At 37.8% G+C, this 22,457-nt stretch overlaps 1 protein-coding gene across 1 annotated transcript in view; it reads left to right on the forward strand.

Moving 5' to 3' along the window:
- The window catches only part of POU6F2 (POU class 6 homeobox 2), a 248,070-nt gene that overhangs the window by 119,555 nt on the left and 106,058 nt on the right, over nt 1-22,457 (forward strand). The gene's annotated exons all lie outside the window — the stretch shown is intronic.

The raw sequence follows: 22,457 nt of genomic DNA on the forward strand, positions 1-22,457 counted from the left end.
CTAAATAAGTGCAGATGAATTCAACTGAAGTTGAACTGAAGTTAGAAGCTTATCTATATTCTTACAAATGTCCTGAGGATGACAAGCAGGGATTTCACTTAGCTAATGTGTTTAATGCTGCCAGACCAGACATTCAGGGCTCTCAGAAGTTAGGAACAAATTTCCAGTATAGGTGCAAACTGTACACACTTGGGTAGCACCGTTCTATGTGGAGAAATAGACTTTTGATCCTGAACATGGATGTGTGTACCTGGAATGCTTCCATTAAGAACCCTTTGAGGGGAGCATGTGTGCAGTACCAGCAATATATTGTTTACTGAGGGCCTGAAAGGTCTTGAAGAACTTCAGTTTCAGAGTGTTCTTTGGTGTGGCCTGACAGCAAATGCTTGTGACCCTCAAGCTAACCAGTCACCAGGTCAATATGGAGCTTTTGGAGTGCTTCATAAACAGAAGATATCAGTGCTTCCTCAGTGGTCCTACAAGATGGGCTAAGGTCCATGTGCCATCTGCTGCCCTTGAAAGCTCCTTCCTCACAGAGGCTTGGATTTTCCTCACAGAGGCTTGGATTTTTCTTGCCCTGGTCCCATGGTGGAGCAGAGTGGGAACCTCATTAACATTGCTCACAGTACAGGGGAACTGAGCACAGGGAACAAGTATGGGGAAACTGCACCAACCATCTGACCTAATGGAAATTGGGGCCACTAAGACTGTCTTTTTTGAAGGCAAATTGGTTTTGATATTCAAAATATGCTTGCATCCTTAAAATAATTCCACACCAGTGGAAGAGAAGCCTGTTGGTTGCAGTAAGGCCCCAAATGGACAAGACAGAAGTTGTGTAATTTCCAGGGTTTCCAGTAGAGCACAGTGAGTAATTACACCAAATTCAACAAGCAGAAAAAAATATCATTAATTGTTAATGATAATTGTTAATTAACTGCTCACACACCTGTTTGACCTTTTGAGGAATTTCCATTTCATGTCAGTATGTAAAAATATTGATTGTGATCAAATTCCTGATATAAATGTTAGATATGGTGGCATATCTTACAAAAATAAAAAAGGTAAATACAGAAAGTGCAAGTGATGTCCTTCTTATATTTTGCAACTTGTGTCTTTCTTGTAGATTCTTTCCTGTCTTGGAGAATCAAACAGCTTTCTGGAAGGTTTTTTTTGTGCATTATAAGCTGCAGTGAATAACATATACTTAACAAAATTACACACTGCACTTGCTGTGAGCAGCACCCCAGTTCCTTTTCACTCCTGACAAGAACACCATCACCAAGAAAATCACTGACCTCCATTTCCACCTCACTTTTATTTGGCAGCAAACAGCCGAGTTTGTCATTGGCTTCCTCTAGTATTGTTCAGCTCATGCGGTATGAGATCACATTAAAGAAGATTGTTGCAATTTGTCTCATCTTGTGAAAGCACATGCTGTCCCTATGCACTCAAACCATACTTTAAGTATGAGTGATTGAGTAGACCTAAGGAATGCTGAGTAAATATGTTGCTGCAATTAGGGCTTGAGGAAAAAAAAAAGATGTATCCAGTATTTTCCACTCCTTTACCATTTGTGTATAAAAGGTATACATGATCTTTCCCCTATACTCCCAATATTTAGCAGATAAAATAGCCTGGAAAATTTTATCATCTTGAGAGCTGTTTCCTGTACTGTTTACCTGCAGAGCAACTGCTGCCCGTAAAACAAAAGAGAATCTGGCCTTGTAAATATTAAGACTGTAGTTTCTAAAGTAAACTAGTAAAACTCATTTTTCTTTGTGTTTTGTGCACAACACAGGGAGGTCTGAAACACATTATTCTAGAAAAAGGTGCTGCAAGATAGGAATCCCTTTCCCGTTGCATGCAGTGTTTTGATTTACCATTTAAATAACATCTTTCACCCAAGATCTTGCAAGTTTTTAAAGCTATTAATTTAGCCTCACAACAGCCTGTAAAGAAGTTACAAATGAACAGTAGATAACACTAGATGTAATAGTGGATAACTTAATAATAGGTTTATCTTTCTTCTGTGGTCACAGAGACCAACAAAAAGCCCTGTTTTATATTCTGTATGAATATTAGTTTGTGATGCTTGTGGTTTTGAAATGGAAAACTAAGAGACCTTGGGTTTCATGTTCAGAGAAAGTGAACATCTAAAATTGCTCCTCATTTCAGCTAAAATTCCGAGTGCTTAGACAGAAATCCAAGTCTGTGTAGACTCGAATTATTTTCCCATAAACAGGGACTCTGTGGTCAATGAGCTACTTCAGAAAACATTACCTGAGGTGATTTGTCTTATGTTGCACAGTTTGTTTCCAGCCACATCGATAGGATAGACTCAAGCTCCTCTGTCTTTGCTTCAAAATGACCATGTATGAGCTAGTCCAAGTGTGGAAGCAGAATGCCTAAAATTAATGGCCTGCAGAGGATTGGTTGAATTTCCAGTCTTTGCTGGAAATATAATAAATGGCTCTCTTTCCTCTTACATGGCTTCAAAGGTGACTCCAGGCTGTATATTTTTGACCAAACTCTGTATTTTGTTTTAAATGCCATTATTATAACTGTTTGTATGCAGAAGACAGACATTAAAATCATGCTATTTAAGCATCAGTAACACCATTATCTTACTGATGCTTTAATTGCTGAACAGCAGTTGAAGAATGCAGTCCATGTCAAGCTGCTCCAGTATTTTAGGAGTAGCTTCTCACAACTATGTTGAACTTGACAATGAGAAGTACAGCCAGTGTGCTGGCTGCATTGAGATTTTAATGGAGAAACATTGCTCTTCACATCCACCCTTGTTGAGTTTATATTGAAGCCAACAGAAGCTTTGTTGACTGAATTCAGGATCAAGTCCTAATACCTAACAAACATGTATGTTACTGCATATTGAAATCTACTTTAGATTTGTTTCCAGGGCACCAGCAGTCAGGAGGACCAAAAACTATTTTTAAAATGCCAAGACTAGGTTTGGTGATTAATGAGGAATTTATTTTATTTTGCAGTGTCTCTTATTTAACTGGATGCCTCTGGAGACGTGCTTTAAACAGCAAGGCACTATCTTAGGCTAGTATGGTAGATTTTCATCTCACGTTGACTCCATTAAAGTAAGCTTCTATAAACAGACATCAATTACAACCAGTTTAAAGGGTTTTAAAATGTAATCCAGCAGTGCTGCTTAACTAAATGAATCCTCAGAACTGATCTCCAGTAAATTAATAGAGTAGTGTGTGGAGAGCTCACTATGAATCTGAGTTAATGACTGGAGAAGATCAAATTAATTACAACTGTCTCTGAGGACATGCAGGGAAGAAGTCCCTTACATAGCTAAGATTTGATTAACTCTTCAGGAACAAAATAAAGGTTTTCTACATGTTATTTTTAAGTAATTGCTAGCAAGACAATGGAGTGAGTCAGCTTGGCATTTCTCAGGTGGCATGCAACTACTGAAAGAAGTGACAGTGCTGAATTTTCCTGCAAATTCCAATTTCATTTTTTAAGTCTCTGTTTAATTGAGGCTCTTTTAATATAAGATGAATGCTAATATCATGCTAAGATCATATCAAAGTTATTACATAGCATTTTCTCTGCTTGTTAATATAGAAATCATTGGGATGATAGGTTCACATTTTGGATAAACATCCAAGACTGCCACTAAGTTCCCTCTGATTTTTTGCAATTATTGTTACTACTACTACTACTCATGCTATTATTCTCTACACAATTTTATTTGATCTTATAGTGTCAAAGAAGGTATGATTGCTGAATTAAGTAATAAGCAAAATAAGAATAAACCTGCTGGTTTAATGCGCAGCTATCCTGATACAGTTATGAGGCCTGGAAGGCACACTGTACTGAAGTTGCAAAAAAAATGCAAGTCATAACTGAAAAATGGTGTATGGGCATTGATCTAAACTTCTATCTTCTCAGAGACAGACTCCTTTCACTTCTTATCCCCACACCTGGTACAACAAACATTTCACTTTTTAGAACTGTAAAGACAGCATGCTTTGTGAGGGGCAGACCAATCCAAAGTGTCACCAGAGCTGGTCAGGACACTGGAACCACAGAATCACAGAATGAGTAAGGTTGGAAGCACCACATATTTGTAACATAATACACACAAATTTGTATGAATTTGTACAAATACACACATATTTGTACCAGACGGCAAAGAGACATGCCTCCAGCCTATGAACCACATAAGCAGACTGTAAAGGCAACTGCCTGCTGTAGAATTAAATTTATTCTCTCTCCTTCAAAGAGCTTTAAAGAGCATGCTCCTTGTTTTTATAGCCTGTGATGTGGAATCCTCTGAACCCTTCCCCCTCGGGGAAAACCCCAGGACATTGCCTTGGAAAGCTTTACCATAGAGTTTTCCCCACCTAGGCTGAAGGAGAATTCCCCAGACTTACACAACACCATGAACCACGCCCGTTCCCTTCCCCATATCTTCCAAATTCTAGTGGTTTCTCGTTTCCTGGTTTCCTCATTGGTTATGGTACCCCTGGTAGCCAGTCCTGTCTTTCATGTAGGCCAATGGCCTTTGCCCTGCCCTTTGTACCTCCCCCGTGCCATGCCATGCTTAACCTTGTGCAGACCACATGGTCTCATCTCTTGTCCCTGATTTCCTTTTGGCATGCCAGGATAAACCTTTGCTGGAAGAGAATCAGACAAAAGGCACTTCTGCCCCTCTTCACTGAGCTAGCCATGGTGAGTGTGGTGTGTGGGCTTGACTGCTTTGAATGCTTAGCCAAACAGCTTTTCCACAGCAGATGCTTATTGGGGAATAGCTACAGGTAGCAGCATCCACCATCTAGACCCACGCTGCTGCAATGTGACTATTTGGTTCTTGGGTTTTTTCCCCACAAAACTCCAACAATAAAATCCTGCAATGCTTTCACCTTTACAGTACATTAGGAGGGTAATGGGGGTGCTGTCAAGCAGGAGAGCAAAGAAGACTAAAGAACGCATAATTATCATAAGCCTACAGAGAGGAAGATATCTTCACTAAGAAGGGAAGGTGCTAAATAGCTCCTAAACGGTTAAGAAGCATTTAGAGTAGGAATAAGCAATGCAAGCAGTCCTTTCTTCCTCTATCCAATAAATGCCTCTATCCAATAACTGAAACTCCAGAAGGAGTTCAGAGAGAAAGAAGTGATGTGCCAGGTTTCAGCAATTTTCAAAGCACTTTATAAGCATGGAAAATTAGGCATATGATAACATGATGCTTACTCTGAAATCACTGGAAAAACCTCTTTCCTATGAAGTGAATACAGTGATTCAGCAAGAACTGCAAAACAGCCTCAACACCCTGATTTTCACAGACTGACATAAATATTCTTCCCTTTGTATTCAACTTTTTCCACAAAACCTATGCAGTAAAGAGAAAAATCCCTAATGTTAGGGTTTGGGGATAGTTTTTTCCTACTCTAAAGTGTTGCTTGTAATGCATTTTGTCATTGTGTGTGTATAACATATACTTCTTATCCAGAAAATATATTTACACTCTGGTTTGTTTTATAATTTCAGTTGTCTTGAACTGTAGAGCCTTTTTTTTTTGTCCAAAGTATTATTTTATTTTGTCCAATATATTTCTTATCTAGCAGAATCTGGAGGTAAGGTGGCGTATTTCTTCCAGAAAGGTGTCAAATCATGCACTTGAACCACTGTTTTTCAGCGATATTTTGGGGGATGTTGCAGTGGCCTTTATTACTTACAATCTTCTTTATTTTCTGTCTGTATATTCATAGAATTTGTCTTCTCATGCCTACTTCAAGGAATTTTTTAGTGAAGTACAATGACCTCACTCACTGTTTGCTTGGTTTTGTTTCAAATTAAAGTCAAAGTGTGCTTTCTCTAACAATTTTAACAGTTCTTTCTCACATTTCTTCAAATTTTCAAGAACTTTTTAAAAACTTTTTTTTTGCTCACTGGAACTTAATACAATGCTCTAGTACCTGTCTCATCAGTGACTCCAATACAACAATAATGTTACTCTCTCCTCTTGCACGCGATGTTTCTGCTTCCAGCAGTACTTTGAGAAACAGCTGTGCTCTGGGGTTACAAAGCAGAGCGACGCAGACTTTGCAGACAGGCACAAAAGAGAACTCCTTTATTGCAAAAACCAGGCCTTTTAAAGCAGTTAGGCTTTCATCAGTTTCATACTTTTAAAATATGACAAATATAACCAACCACCATACAACGCAATGTGAACATGCGATGATTATGTAACTTGGTTTACCTACCTCTAATTCCAAAGAGTCATTCCCAGAGTCCTTTTCTACTTACTTAGCCAAAGTAACAGAAGTGAGTCATGATCTTACAAGGGCAACAAGGCCTTCATTTTGTAAAGTTGTACCTATCAGCAACACTATGGAGGCTCTGTGATGCAGCAAAATAAGCAGGTTTGGCCTGCAAGAGGCAGTGGTTCTTTTGGAGATACGGCCTCTTGTTCATTGGTAATCAACGTACATTTTGTGCCATGTTAAAATGGTTTTAGACCCAGCTTATTTGGTGAGTCAGGGCGCCTTTTATTACTGCCCAATATTTGCCATTATGGTGTTGTGCTTATATATTTTCTTGTTAGATAGCAATATGAATTATGAGAGAAAATGGGCATTGCAGTGGTCGTATTCTTCTGTGTCTATTTTGATCCATGCAGAGATTGTTAAAAGTACTCCCTTCAGAGAATTATCGCCAAGTGTCAAACTGTCAGTTAGCTAGTTCTTAAGCCATTTGACATATACTATATTGTTATGGTATATGCCTGATTTTCTAAAAAGAAATCTGAGGAGTTCCTGTCATCATTTCTTTGTACAACAAACTGGTAGCTCTCTTGAAGGCTGTAGTCAGACTTGAAGACTGTAGTCAGACTTGTTCATTTAAGCCTGATTTTCATAAAACCACATGGGTTGGTGCTATTTATTTTCCTGTTTCTTAATTAAGAGAATCCAGTGCCATATTTTTCATTACTTTTACTGGGATTGAAGTCTGTTTAGCATCTTATTTACAGAAAAATTCTTAATCATGCCTTTTTGCTAACAAATTATGATTTTCCTTATATTTTTCTTCATATTTTTCTCTCTTAGATTCAGGGTTTGTTCTTATTTCAGCTTTTGTAATTGCTCTTTTGAATTCTCAGATGTAGATATTAGTAAGAATTCAGCCCTTTATACAGCATCAGGAACCTGGTGAACCTAATCTGGTCATGATCTCTGGTTCCTCATCACTTGCCAGCATGATGTTCAGTTGTTGATTCATCTTCACCAGTTATTAGGAGGTCCAAATTAGGGTTACTGCTTTTCATATGCAATATATTTTTAAGGAACTGTAGTAATGTTTAGAAGCTCTGATTGATTGATTGATTGTGATTGTTTTGTTGTGGGTTGTTTGGGGTTTTTTTCACTACTTAACTACAAAAATTTATTTCATAATTTGTCACCTCTCTTATCTGTCCCCTTCCCCACTTCATATATTAAATGAAAATACATCTGACAAAAAATACATCTTCCCTGACTGGTTAGTTTTTAATATACTCCTACCAAGGCTTTTATAATGAGCAAATAATCCACATTTTCCAGAAATTAAAGGTACAAGGAAATTGCCACTGAAGTTGACAACTTTCTGAAGCATTTTACCATGTATGTTGCATCCTCTGATGGAATTCAGACCTTCCTGATATCTGACTGGGGTTTAGGTTCCAGTATCCCTTGACAATGGATTTAGTTATGTGTTTCTTTAATAACAGCACAGCTGTAATGAAGACTGCTGCTGTTTACATATTAAGCTTCCACAGTGAATTTTTCCCAAGTCCAAATACATTGCTTACCTTTTGCTTGTCATTGTTAGTTGTGTAACACTGCATTGTTATGTAAAACACTCTGCAAGCTTTACACTGCACCAAAGAGCAGGGATCGAGCTTCCATAAACTGAAAGGAAGAAGGATCCTAACAGTTTTGAAACCATAGCAACTTTAGCAGCCTCAGAAAAAAACCCACAAATGCATACAGTACAATTCATATGGCAGTTGCAGTAAGTGATTGATCTTTGCAGAGAATTAAAGGAAGCATCCTGAGTGAGACCATCTGAGTGAGGAGTATTTAGGAGTTCCAGATTGAGAGCAGGAAACTTAGTGGACATGACTGGGTAACTGATCCAATGCCAGGGTTGGTTACCAGAAGGTGAAAAGCCAGAACTAGGATGGGAAAAGGGCTAAAAAAAAGAGACTTTTAGATGGCAAAACTTGAATAGAGGGTATTTGAGAAAATTAATATCATAGCAAAGAACAATGAGATTTGGAAAATAATGAGAGACATGCTTGGTGTAGAAGTAGACAGGTGAAGTGAGACTGTTCATGTGAGGGGAGAGTAATAATTGCTGATTTTGGAGCATCCTTCTGCAATGCAGTGAAAAGAAAGAGGCTGAAGCAGTCCCACAAATAGCTATGAATAGTCAGAAAGGCAGAGATGAGAAAAGTGGTTTGCCTAGCGAGGAAAAAAGCAAATTGTGAAGGTTAATCATAAACAAAGTCTTCTTGGCAGAGCAAAATATCCATTAGAGATTACCTTGGAGGCCTGAGGAGAATGGGATTGAGGTGATATTGTCATTCTTGACAGAAAAAGAGGAGAATTAGGAAAGAGAATGAAGTAATTTTTACAATGTAAATTCCTCATGGCAGAAATCTGTCTATTTTATTTTTCTGCAAAACATCATGCATGTTTATGACTCTGAATCAATCATTTTCTGTGGACTGTAAGCCTTTAGTTGCAAATATAGTCCAAAAGGGAGGGATGATGAAGCAGGTTGAATGGGACAGTGGAGTAGGAAAAATCTTTGGGACTATAGCTGAAGGTGCAACAGCAAATGCAAATAACCTGAAAGGGCTTGGTGAGAAAAAAAACCAAAAACAACAACCAACCAACCAACCAAAACCAAAAAACCCCACAAAAAAAGAAATCCAAAAAAACAAAAACCCCCAAAAAACCCCAAAAAAACCAACCTCAAAAAAACCCAAACAATTAAACCCAAAAATCCATTAGGAGAAGAAAGAAAAACAATAAGAATGTATGGAAAGCAGCAAGTAATTAAGGTGATATTTCTGTGCCACAAATTCAAGAATGCAGTATTCTCATACTGGACAATTAACATAGGTCACCAACCACATCTCTGACATCTGCCTAGGGTGGAGACTGGAAACAGAAAGTGATGGAAAGACAAAGAAGGTTGCATGGAAAAAGAGAAAATTAGCAGCTATATCAAGTAAGTGTAGTAGATCAAGATCTCTGAGTTTTTACTTTAATACATCTCTGAGCCACAATACAGCAGCCATCAGGCATCCAGCATCTGTTGCCACACAAAAATATGATTCTGTAGCAAGCACTACTGCAAGTCATTACTTCATTACTAGGTTGGGTTGTAACCAAATCGTTTCAGACTTTGAAGGGTCAATTCCAATGTGCTATGCAAAACAACAAGCCATCTTCCACCTGCCAAGCACCTAATGCGTCCCAGCGTGATGGATCATTTGTGTTAGGCTCTACAGACAGGTCAGAGGGAATGCGCTCACCTGGACTGAAGAGCTAGGATCATTTGTTTTGTGTTCAGCTGGTGCCATGAATATTTTCCTATATCCAGGGAATGATTTCGTAGCCATGAAATTATATGAAAAGCAACAGCTCTTAATATTCTGCCAGCAACGTGAATATACAGGTGCAGCTCCATATGTGACTGAATTATCACCGTTGCATGATCATTGAACCCTTTTCTTGCTGAGAACCATTCTTCAATATAATACCTGTGTTCTCAGTGAGAACAATACTGCATTGGGAAGTATTCACATGGGGAGAAATTTTCCCATGGGATAATTTTCAGTTAATACTGGAAGGAAGGTATCCACTGCAGGTTACTGGGCTTTTCTTGGAATATAACTATCCTCCAATATGCTAGAAATGTACTGTTGTTACTTTTAAGCTGAAAAAGGGTAACTAAACTGATTGCTCCTTAACCTGAAGTTGTTCTGTACCAGAGAAGGGAGTCATAAAGCCTTTTAATGGTTATGTGCCTGACCAAGTCAATGTACCATAGCTATGCCTACATATTATCTCTCTAATTCCTATTGTTTGAATTGTCAGAACCATAGGGTATGTTTTGGGACAAAAGAGAAAGAAGTCACAGATGCCCATCTGGGACAGCTTCCTTGCTGTCCTTTTTATATCAGCAGCCAAGAACTGATGAGGCAGGGACCAGGCCTACCATAATTCTCATTAAGAACACACCAAAGAATGCTAGGTATACTAAAGTAATATAAGTTGTAAAGTAAAGTGTATACTAAAGTAATTTCAGTCACATGCAAAAAGGAAACTTCCATAAATTCAGTTGGGCAGACTGCTGTGGCAGTAGAGCACCATTCCAGCTGAAAAGCAGATAATTTTGTGAATCTAAGGATACAGAACTTACCATATTGCATTGGTTCAGGAATCCATCTACTGTAATGTCCAGTCCCCAGCATTGACCTCCTTCAGAAAATGACGTCTGATCGTAATCTCGCTGATAAATTTTTCATGGAAGAACTGGCTGCCAGATAAGGCCCTAAACACAGAATGTACAAATGGATGAATCTGTGTAAATGGATGTAATGGAGAAAAATAGTGGAGTTGCTCAAGGATGTCTTGTCGTCATAAGTGGACAGGCTTTGCTTCAAGAGGTATCTTTATTAGTGAATTCTTTGTGTTTCTGACGTACAACAACCACCCAGAACATTCAATAATGGAGGAATGCTGCAGAGGCAGAATCAGGAATAGATTTCAGAGCAAAGCCAGTTGCACAGTTGAGGGTGTAGAGAAGAAACCAGGAAGGAAAAACCACAGTAACCAGTAAGTGCTGTAATCAGAAAGAGCATAAGCAAGACAAAACCAAACATTTGACGTACACAAGTCTGTTGCTCCAATATGCAGACAGCAATATCAGATCCTGCAGATAGCCCCCAGGCTACTGTTTAAGTAGAAGCATCAATTGCATTGCAATAATTTGCAACATCTTTTTAAATTGTTTTGTAGGCTGTAACCCTTTCCCCAGCTGCCACAGGAGTGGGCAGGTCTTTTCATTGAGTTTAGATGAGTCAGCTTTCCATTTAATGCAGTGGCTGTACCAAGAAGAACAAAATAGTAAAAAGCAAGACAAAGGAATTGCTTTATGAATGTTTGATGCCTGTCATTCAGTCTAAAGTAGCAGCAGCAGGCTAAATGAGTTTAGGGTTTGGGTAACACATGAGATACACAATACAGTGAAAACTATAACATTAGAAGGCTAGAAAACTGATCAAAACCAAGTATCCTGCAGCGTCCCAGAATAATTAACACTCCACTTTGTCCTGATCATAGACAAACCATTGATCATTCTTCTTTTTAATTATGAAAATATTTTATTTCACTGTCTCTTGCTATGGCCTGTCTATTATTGTTCTGATAGCTGTCTTGCATATATAGATATCATTCTGGTCAATGGGTACATGCTGTACAGAAATCTGTGAGCCACCAACAATATCTGGTTGGAGAACACCCTTAATTAAAAGTTTTATATTGAATAAGGTCAGTTCTGAAAAGAACAAACCAAAACTAAACAATATTAAAATTTTTGTAAACTGTTGCATTAAAACTTGCTATTTTTTGCTAATGTTTAATCAAGTGTTTTTATTCTTACTGAATATGCTAAGGAGTTTATATTTACATCATTGTGAAAATTATAATACCAGGTATATTTCAGCAGTTTGCATTCAGAGTACACTCAAAACAAGTAATTGTTGCAAGAGATTATTTTTCTTATTCCTTGCCCCATCCCTGCCCAGAACCATGTAACTGAGCACTTCACCAGAGGTTAAAATTTGTTGTAGTAAAATACAAGATAATAAGATATAAATCCCTAAACTATATACAAAGGATAAAGCATTCTAAATTAAATGTAACATGAAAATGTTTAGAAAACACCCCAGGTAAGTTAAATAATATGTACCTAAAGCACAGTACAGGAAGAAAAATAGGAATAAAAGAAAGTCCATTTAACCAAAGGAAAAGGAATTTTTATATAACATTTTGAGAATGAAGTTTGGCTACACTAGAAAGAGCATTTTTTTTTCTTCATAGTTGAAGTCTTTAGGGATCCATCCAGAATGTTGCTTAACATCCATAATTTAGAAGTAGTCTATTTAAACTCAGTAGAGATGTGGGGGGGTTGTATGTTCTTATATCCAGGACATGTGCTTAATGACTTTACCAATAATCTTAGTAAATTAGGGACAGAGTAGCCAAATTTGTACTTGGAAATGTGGATTGAATAACTAGTGTCCTGAGAAAACACAGGTCTTAATTCTGGAAGCATTAAATATGGGGTGGGAATCAAGAGCAGTCTTTTTCCCCCCCAACTTTATAAACTTCCATCTGAAGTTAGAGAGAAATATCCTCACCTGAACTTGGCTTTATGTAACTGTCCATGCACAGTTAGCTGGTTTTCTAACCATCTTCAATGGGTCTCCATCAGTTTCAAGTTGGATCTGTTTGGGATTTTTAAAACAAGACATTTACAAAGGAAAGAACTCAGCCATAAACGTCCAAATGCTCAGTTTAAATACTTGTTGGCTGTTGCAGAGGCAGTGCCCAGGCAAAATTAAGTTCACCTCATTTTTGTTGTATTGGAAGCAAGTTATCTTTAATTTGCTAGTATGAGAGAGCCTGCTTGTTAGGCAGGGATACTGGGGTTGCCTTTTTGGGCTTGCCTTGACCATGAATACTGCTTTTGAAATTAGGCATCAGCAGACCTGCTGCGTGATTATTTTAATCCAGTTTGAGTAATGGTCTGGGTAAACTGAGGCAATTCTTCCTCTCAAAGGTAAACATGAATCTCATTAATTAGTTGGTGAGAAAGGTATTCTTTTCTAATGTCTCAGCAAGTGACATCTCACTGCAGAATGTTCAAAGTGTCCAAAGCTGAATGCTTTCACTCCCACTTACTGTATTTCTTAAGGCAGTAAGAGGGCAAGGCTCTGTTTTTGTGTGAACATTGTACTTTAGATTGTTGTGGACCTTGCTGGTGCTGTGACCCTGCCAGGAGGGACAAGTAGCAGTAGGAATGACTGACTGATGGATAATATTTGAGATTTCAGTACTCTGCTAGGTGACATCATGAGAGGACTCAGGCCTCATTCTGCTTGCTGAGATTAAACAGCAAGAGCAGTGTGGTGGGCCTGATCCTACAAAGAGTAGCTTACTGCAGCAGTCGGGAGAGCAGATCTGAAGGGGGGAAGAGAACATGAGGGTGTACAAATCCTGAGGAAGTTTAGCTACAGTGGCAATGCACTGACTGGCAGGCTTTAGATTGTTGAATCCTGTCCCCAAAAGTATTTGGAAAGCCTCTCACTTTCTGCACACTACTGAGTTTAGGTAATTCACAGTAACTCCTATGTCTAAGATGAATAGTTGCTTTTTTCTCTATGGGAGAGATCTAAGGGCAACAGCAAGCAACCTTCTAATCAATGACTGTATGTTAAGAGTGGTATTTGGTGAATTCCAAAAGGGAATTCTGTAAATTTAAAAAAAATTCTTAAATTAGGACAAAATGAAATTGTTTTTTGGAGATGTTGGCTGTACCACTTAATGGGAGAAATTATTCTGCTAGTACATAAGTGAGCTGCTGAACTTGCAAGCATTTATTTCCTATGAATGGGTTACAGGAGATTTTTACTGACAGGTTATTATGACTACTTTAATGCACATATCACCCATTGTCGAAAGGACTGTTAAAATTATGAACTGATCATAAATTTAGTGACATTTTTAGCAAAACTGTCACAGGAGTAAACATTTAATTTGATCCTCATCTCTTAAAATAGCAGTATTACTACTACTGCAAAAATGCAAAGGTTCCTGTTGAAGAAATCTATTTCAGGTCTCTGCATATTAGTCTTTCAGCCTTGCTTATGTGCATTTATGACAAATGAAAGTAGTCATATTATTCTCCATTTAGAATGAAAATGAAAGCAACAAATTTATACAATGCACAGCTTTCTGATTAAAGTTCTTATAAAGTACTACATCCCAATTCTAAGAAATCATATCTATCCATGATCATTTTAAAATGATTTTTTATGTAGTTGTCTGCCCCAGCTATTCATGATACATGTGAGGCATAAAGAATAATCTTGTAACAGGGGAACCTTATAAGTTCTTACAGTCCTTACTCGGGAAAATTTCCCTCAGTGAATAGGAATTATGCCCAAGTGATATTTGCATCATCTGGCTCACGGTTTGAGCATTTAGAGACCTTTCAATTCAGTGCTAAAAATGATGTTAGAATGTAATGAAGTGATATTCACAGTCTTCTGCCCTGTTGTTCACTTCCTCACATTCTGCTCGTTCTCTCACACAAAGGTAGGAGTTGCGCAATGACAGAAAAAAATCTTACAGGTCGCAATAAGTTGTAGTGGGAATACCCCTTGTGATCTTTTAATTTTTATAGGCTGATTTTTGCTCTGAAGCAGGTGGAAAAACTCTGAGTTCATCAGTTGTTGGTTATGTGTACAGAGTTTTTTCCAAGTAAATTTTAGAATGAATCTGTTAAATGCCTCATTTTCTGGGACAATATTGCTATCAAGGTTCATTTTGTTGGATTTGCCTAACTCTGGCCTCTTCTGATGCTGTCCTAGGGCGACTTTAAGATGCTTGTATCTCCAGTTGTCTATTTATGCTGGATAATAAGTTCTGCACCTTCAAGACTTGTTCTGAGAGCGGAGCGGGGAGAGAAGAAGCGCAGAATTTGTTATCAGAAACTGCACTTGCTCCCCTGTATCCTGCTCCTGAACTACACTGTCTGCAGCACGGACAGACAGCGGGAGAGAGCTCCCCTTTGCTTTTAGTTAGGATTTTTAGCTAGCTGAGGCAGAAAATTCCCTGGACTGTAGGTTTGTTTTTTTTTTTCTTGGAACTGATCGGCCCTGCTCTGGACTGAAAATCCAGAAAATCACCAGCAACTCACACCTGTGGCCCGCCGGGGCCTGGGACACGGCATTTTCCAGTGCAGGAGGGACTGATAAGAGACTGAGCAAGCCAAGCTACAGCCCATGACAAGGACTTTTAGAATTTGTCATCTCTTCAGAACAGTGAGGGGTTTTATTATTTAATATTATTCATTCTTTATGCTTGTGAATACGTTGTTAAATAAACAGGGTTTTTTCCACTTTTCTCCAAAGAAATCTTTTCCCAACCAGTAGGGAGAGGGGCCACTTGAATCTTCTTTCTAGAGGGACCCTTTGGCAGTTTCCTCCCAAATTTGCCCAAAACCAGAATAGATGCCGAACAAATAATACCTCTATATTGCTTGTTGCTCACAGCACATGTTTATTTTAATGGCTCTCATTATAGCCTTCTAGACCCTTCCATTATGTCTTGCAAAGTCCATGCTTCTTGGTTCCTTGATTCTTTAGAAAATCCAGTTTTGGGATTTATTTGCAGAATTCATGGGTTTTGGGATTGTCTTGAGGACTCCTAAAGTACAGCCACAGAAGGTAGGGAGGTATTGAAAAAGATCAGAACACACATGTCATTTTATGCTGTTTTGCCGTAAACCTGGAGTTCATCACAGGAGATTAGAGGGAGACATACAGGTAGTATCTTGGCCAAGTAATGACTGGAGACAGCTGTAAGATTACTGGAGTGGCAAGTTAATGTAAATTTCATTAAGAAAATGTCAACCTTAAGCAATTGAATACAGTTTTGTTCAGTCAATATATTAAGGTTCAAAATCTCAAAAAATTCTGAAAGCAGAAACCCACATCATGTGTGAAATATAAAGCAGGATTGGAGATGAGGTGGGATGGCATATGCAAATGGGGGGGAAAGGTACCCAACCACTTAAGAAATGGGTTTGGCATAAGTCTCTGATGACAGACAGAAGTGATGGTATCTTGTGTTACATGGATCTGGGAACTGTAGAATTGACACAGAGCTAATCAGAAGAATTAATTAAGTCAGAGAAGTGTTGTTCGTGTCACAATAGAAAAGCTATTATCTTGGTCATAATACCACAGAAAACAGCAAAAGAAAGAAATTGGAGGTGAGAGGTCAAATTTCTGTGAGGAAAACTTGGCTTAGAAATGGGTTTCAGTTACAGGAGCATCAGTATTAAAAATAACATGTAAGAATCAGGCAGGCAAGGAAGGTTGTAGAAATGCCATTAGTGTCTGATAAAAGAAAGTTTTTCTAATATCCTATATAACGATAGAGAAGCTTACTACTGTTTTCTCCTTCAGTATATAATTATACACCAACTGAAAACCAAAAATCATGAAAGAGTCTTCAAGCAGATGAGAATAAAATTTCATTCTTTGTCTCCTTGTAAAACTGAAACATTCAATAACATGGAAAAGAGCATAATTTTGTGTTTTTTAATTTTAAATTCAACTCAGTGGACAGCTTTCAAATTGCTGTTGCCAAAACTGAGAGGATGTTTTCATTTAGTTCGGTTTCATGCAATGAGAGTTGTAAAGGTGCTGTCTGATGGTTGCCAGAAAGTCCACACAGGGATCCCTGAGGAACCAGAGAATGAAAGGAAAAAGAGGGAGGGAAAATATAAACAAAAGAAAATTTAAAAGGTAACTTTTAATGAACTGAAGGAACAAAGGAGCAAGTTCAATGTATGAAGAAAGAAGGAAGTGGAAGTGCCATAGGTGAACTAACTGACCTTCAGTAGATGTGAAGGCTCACATAGCATTTTCTTCATAAAATATGTAGCATTTGTAATTGTGTTCTGTGCAATTAACAAATGTTCCTCAGCTCATTGAGGGGAGCAATGTACTAATGGAGCTGAAACGTTGTGTTTCACCTGACCTGGAAGTGGTGCTTGACAATCTGTGTTTTTTCCAGACTATTGAAGACAGCAGCTGCCTGTGTGATATTCACAGGGATCTTACCATGCTCTCTGCTCCTGCCTGAGAGATAAAAGACTCACTGCTTCCTTAGTTTCTGTGCTAGATGTAGCAAAAAGAAAAAAAAAAAAAAAAAAGAAATTGTGTTATTTTCTAGGAGCTGTGGGTAGTAAAGAAGTGTGTTACTTCTCAGCTGAAAGCATGGCAGTTTGGTAACAACCTGCTATGAATTAGTATTTATTGGAGGAAGTAAAGTGTGTTTATGGTGACAGTTCTCAGCACATTATCAGAGTTCTGTTGTACTGTTTAGCTAAATGTCACCTATTAATATTTCAGTGAACAAGGACCCATGCAAAACACACCTGGTTTAATATAATCAGTCACTTTGCATAATAAACACAGGTACTCCTAGACACAGCCCAACTATGTTTTCCAAATACTTTTATCTGCATACTAGGAATGATCTTTTGGTTCTGCTTCCCACATCAGTGATGTAGAGTGCTCCATATTTTAAACTGATACATTTCAGCTTGCATGCAGAACAATGTCCAGGTTGCAATATGACTAGACAAGCAATTTACAGTCAAATATGGTGCTCTAAGCAAAATTATTTAAATGACAAGCCTTCTATTCAAATTCTAATTATTGCCATTCTCATCTAACCTCAAACTTCAAAAGTTAAATTTTGTTGCTACTGGAACTTTGGAGTGAAAAAACACCCTGAAGGAAAATATAGCTTTGTATAAGAATGTTTTTTCTCTTTATTTCTCTTCACTGTCCTTCTTTTATCTTGTTGAGATTTCCTCTAGTTTTATCAAAACTGAGTTATTTTGGCTAACATTCTGAAAGCACATCATATTTTGCATGCCCTGAAAACCTAGTCAGGTTAAAAAATACCAGAAGTTCCTAAAATTGATCTGTTTCAAACATCACCATTGGCTTTTGATTATCACATGAGAGCCAGGTGCTCTCAGGGTTTGGATTAACTAATTACTTTCAACTTGTAAACCTCTTGTGCTATTTTAAATAATTATGTGATTCACTACTCTGTGAGTTGAATTGTGTACACTTAAAATGGGTATTATCCTCTGTCTGTGGCTGGAAGCAAACTAGCATGTGTTCTTGCAGCGGCCAGGCCTGGAAATCGCTCTCTGAAGTTACAGATGGAGAGTACACAAAGCATTTTGAAATCTTTTATTGTGTTGTGAGCTATCATTTATTTTTATCTGCTTTTCACAGTTAAAACTGATCTTTTTCATTAAACATTTTGAATTCCCTATCTGAGATGGCATTCAAGCAGATTGTTTCACAGAAGTTCATTTACTTGTGCAGGGAAATTAGACTTGTATGAAATGTTGCTTTATGCCAATTTAGCACAGAATTTCAGGATGTTTTGCTCAAGAGTGATTATAAATATTTTAAAAGGTCATTTTTCTAGATAAAAGGAGGTATTGTGTCAATCAGTTAACATATTTAAACCACTCTACTCAGCAATGTGTTTAATGAAAACTAATTTAGTAAATCCTCTCATTCTGTCACCAAATGGTTCCTGATTCTGTTCCTATAAACACAGAGATAGTTCTTTAGAGGAGGTTTAATTATTTGTGTAATTGACCCTGAGATCTCTTTGTGAAAAGCACTGAATAAACACATGAGTATTGTCTTTATCTAAATTCAGAAGAGGATAATTCCACCTAAAGTTACCTTTGACACAAAATGGTTTTATTTGATGAAGCATCCTTTGGGTGGCATTCCATTTCAAGCCAGCTGAAACTTTACAGCATAAGTGTAATTTAACTTCAATTAATTTAGATGTTTATTTTTAAGGGAATTATTTGCTATATTTTTACCTAAATCAGGCACATATAAATCATATTCACAGTAAATTGATGGATAATTTCAGTATTAACATTATTCCAGTTGTGTATAGCTAGTAATTATAATAAAAAGTGTGGTGGTGGGGTTTTCATAAATTATTTCAAAATGCTGTATAATTTTGTTTTTTAAGGATTCCACGAGTTGCAGAGATTTAACCATGATTCAGTTACATCATTGTGTTGGCTTTGGACCTGCTATGATTTAGTTACACATTTGTTTATTCAGACATTTATACAGCATGTATGTTTTCAAACCATTCTCACTGTAGCAGCAATTTTCCAAATACTCTGTGTGAGAAAGCAATCTTTAAAATTGTCCTCAGTCTGTAGTACTTCAGAAAGGGAAGAATTACATGCAGAAGAGCCTCAAAGATGAAGGCCAGGTTTGAACCACTGTTTCATTAATACTGGATGGCAGGAAGGGACCCAAGTCCTAGATAATGAGGAAGGAGGTGCAATTTTTTTTAAAGCTATCTGGTGACAGGGAAAGCAAAAATGACATTCAGCTGATGAATGAGCAGAGTTTGACCTGGCCTTTTGACCCTTGACAAATCAATCTTACCTGCTGCTTCATAAAGAATTATAGCTGTGCCACTCACATTTGACTCTGGATCTTTACCTTCCTTCCTTCCTTCCTTCCTTCCTTCCTTCCTTCCTTCCTCCCATATTCCAGGCCTGTGCACCTTCCTCCTGTAAGTGTTCTGTGCAGTGTCCCTAGCACAGAGACGTAGAACAGCTGGTAGTGTACCTAATGCTCCACAGGGCCATTCTGTAATATCAGTCAAGTTGGTCACTGGGCTGTGCAAGGCAGAACAGATTGGGTCTGCTGAGAACACTCAGCAGACTCCTAATGTCATTTTATGTCCTGTAGAAAAGAAAATAATAAAATTGTTAAATATAAGCTGGTTTTGCTTAATAAGAGTGACAACACAATAAAGGTGATATTTGATCCCATGTAGGAGCTATGAAAGAAGCAGGAAGAAGCTAGGATTTTTTGACTTGTTACAGTATTTCATTTTATTTTGGTTTGGTTTAGTTTGGTTTGGACTGTTTTATTTGAAGTTTTATTGCTGTGTACTCTACCAAGAATTTGCATACCTTCCTTATTGGAAAGGACAGGAAGTCTAGACAGTGGATGATTGCTGTGTTATCTATTAAGGGTTGCAAAGCAAGTGCTGAGCAGCATTCGTGGCACAACTGAACCAAAGAGAAAGTCATATCCAAAAGGCATAGAGCTCTTAGAACTGTGTAAGTAAAGGCTGCATTTTCCTCACTGCTTCAGAAATGCAAATTCTATTACACAGTCCTCATTGCTCTGTGAAACCTGAAGAAGAGTTTGGTCTTGCTGTTCTCATCAACTGTGTTGATTTGTCTATTTTTATTTGCACCATTTTTGTTTTGAGATGCTAAAGGTAAGGCTACTAAGCAAGGACATCTCTAATGTGATCTACCAGCTGCAAGAGGTAACCATTGGAGGTTTTTAGCTTTTAAGGGTAAGAGGATGTCTGTGGGAAAAAAGGTGTCTGAGGGTTTGGGGGGTTTTTCCCAGTGCCAGTGAATTCTATGGAGATACTAGAAGGAAATCATGGTTGATTTATTTTTCTTTAAGTTGCATACTGTAAAATTTTAAAGGCACATCCTTGGTACATACTTACATTACTGAACACTCAAAGCTTTAGGCAACTGATAGACAAGCATCCCCTTTTTTTTTTTTTTTTTATGGTGTAAATTAATTTTTGCCCTGTCATGTGTAAAGACAAAAGAATTGTCTTGATCTGTCTTGTGCCTTTTTAGACTGGGAAGAAAATTATGCAAAATATGGAAAAGGACAAGACACAGGCCTGCTTTTCACTGAATTTTTCATGATCATGTGGCTGTAGCCAGCTGGGCTGGATTTTGTCTCAGCTGCCTTTGTATATTTTGCTCTTTAAAAGTAAGTACTAAGAAGAGTAATTGTTTTCTCCTGTTTTGAGCTCCAAGAAGGAGAGCTTTTGCGTACATAGCCTATGTAGTCCTTGTGTTTGGAGAGTATTTCCAAAACACCTTTGTGGCTGCTCTCTCTTTGGCCTTTTGACACTTGCTATGTGTTCTCTTAGAACAATATGGCTGAATATTCCCTGCACATGCTTTATAATGCATGAAGGTCTTTCTGGCATGTATAAATGTCATACCTGTATGTGTACATCCTAAAATCTACTCAGATTTCTTGGTTTATTACTATGATTACTTGTACTATATTTGGAAACCAAGCAAGTCTCAGCATTGCTGGTCCTGAGAGCCTGAAAAATATGTTAGAAGTGTTTAGGAAGAGGGAAAGAAGGGACTGTTGCACAAAAGAGGGAGTCTCCAATTCCCATTTGTCCTTCTGTAATTTGGGAGGTATCATTGGTGTATGAAGGAGGGAGGCTCACACAATGGCTCAAATTTCATAAGCATCATAAAAGTCAAGGCACAAAGCAACAAAGTCTTATTAGCAGAGGAAGTGAGGTCAGTAGTCTTCAGCTTCTTAACAAGATGATAGAATTTATGAAGCATCACAGCAGCAGGATGTGTTTGCCTGCAGACTATTCATCTAACAAGCCCACTGGGGTCCTATAGTTATCGCCCTTGAATTTGTTTTCCTTTCTTTATTTTCTTTTTGTCATCCTCCTGTTTCTCTGGCCTAGCTTCCTGCAATGGAAGAATTACTTTATTATTTTTGATGCCTTGTTTGTGACATTTTCTTTTGGATTTTTTTTGTCATTAACTACTTTAGTTTAGATAGTTCCATTGGTGTGTCTCTGATTACAGAGGTGCTCATAGAGGTGTGTAATGAAATCTAACTATTAATATTCCAGAAAATCTGGGATTGGTGTTCAGTCTGAGGTATCCTTTCAATCCAGTGTGAGATAAGTGCCTAAAATGTGCCTAAACTGAGAATTTAGCTTAAAAGACATCCTGCTTGTTGTAGATCTCAAAAAGTTCTATGAGCTGCTGGGAGTAAAAGCATTAGCCAGACATTATCAAAAAGTAAGAACAAACAATGGGTGCTTTTAAATCATTTATCTCTTATTAACACCACGTAGGCAGTAGTTCTACAACAATCTTTTCCATAGGGAAATAAAATTTTGTGTATCTTTGACCCCCTTCTTTTTGAGGATTTTGGTGCACATTGCTGTACTTCACTAATTTAGCTTTCTGTAGTGAGGGCAGTGAAGTTTATTATCCCTCTTTTTCTTTTATAGAACAGGAAAGTGAGGCAGTGAGATTAGCTGCTGTGCCCAAGGTGGTGCAGGTCTGTTAGGTTCAGAAATAGGAAGTGGATTCCCAGGTGCTCATCTTTACAAGACAGTCAGTCCTAAATCCCTGATTGTGATCTGACTTGTTCTGTCATACTGGATGTTTTCTAAATTTTTTTCCTGGTTAGGAAAGCTGTGCTTTATATCATGCAAGCACAGCATCCAGATGGGAATAGTATGTGTCAGAACAGCATATTTAATTATTTATAACAGCCTTCTTTGTTTGATGGTTTGATTGTTATTTATTTTATTTTTCTTCCCAAAGGTTTGATCACTTAAACAGCCTGGAATCAAACATTTGGCAGTGTTTACAAATTATGAAAGTGATTTTTGATTAAAGTGTTCTGTGGAAAAATTAAAGTTGCAGATCAGTACATAAGCCAATGGCAT

The sequence above is a fragment of the Geospiza fortis genome, unplaced genomic scaffold (assembly GCF_000277835.1).
Source record: "Geospiza fortis unplaced genomic scaffold, GeoFor_1.0 scaffold265, whole genome shotgun sequence".
Classification (NCBI taxonomy): Eukaryota; Metazoa; Chordata; class Aves; order Passeriformes; family Thraupidae; genus Geospiza; species Geospiza fortis.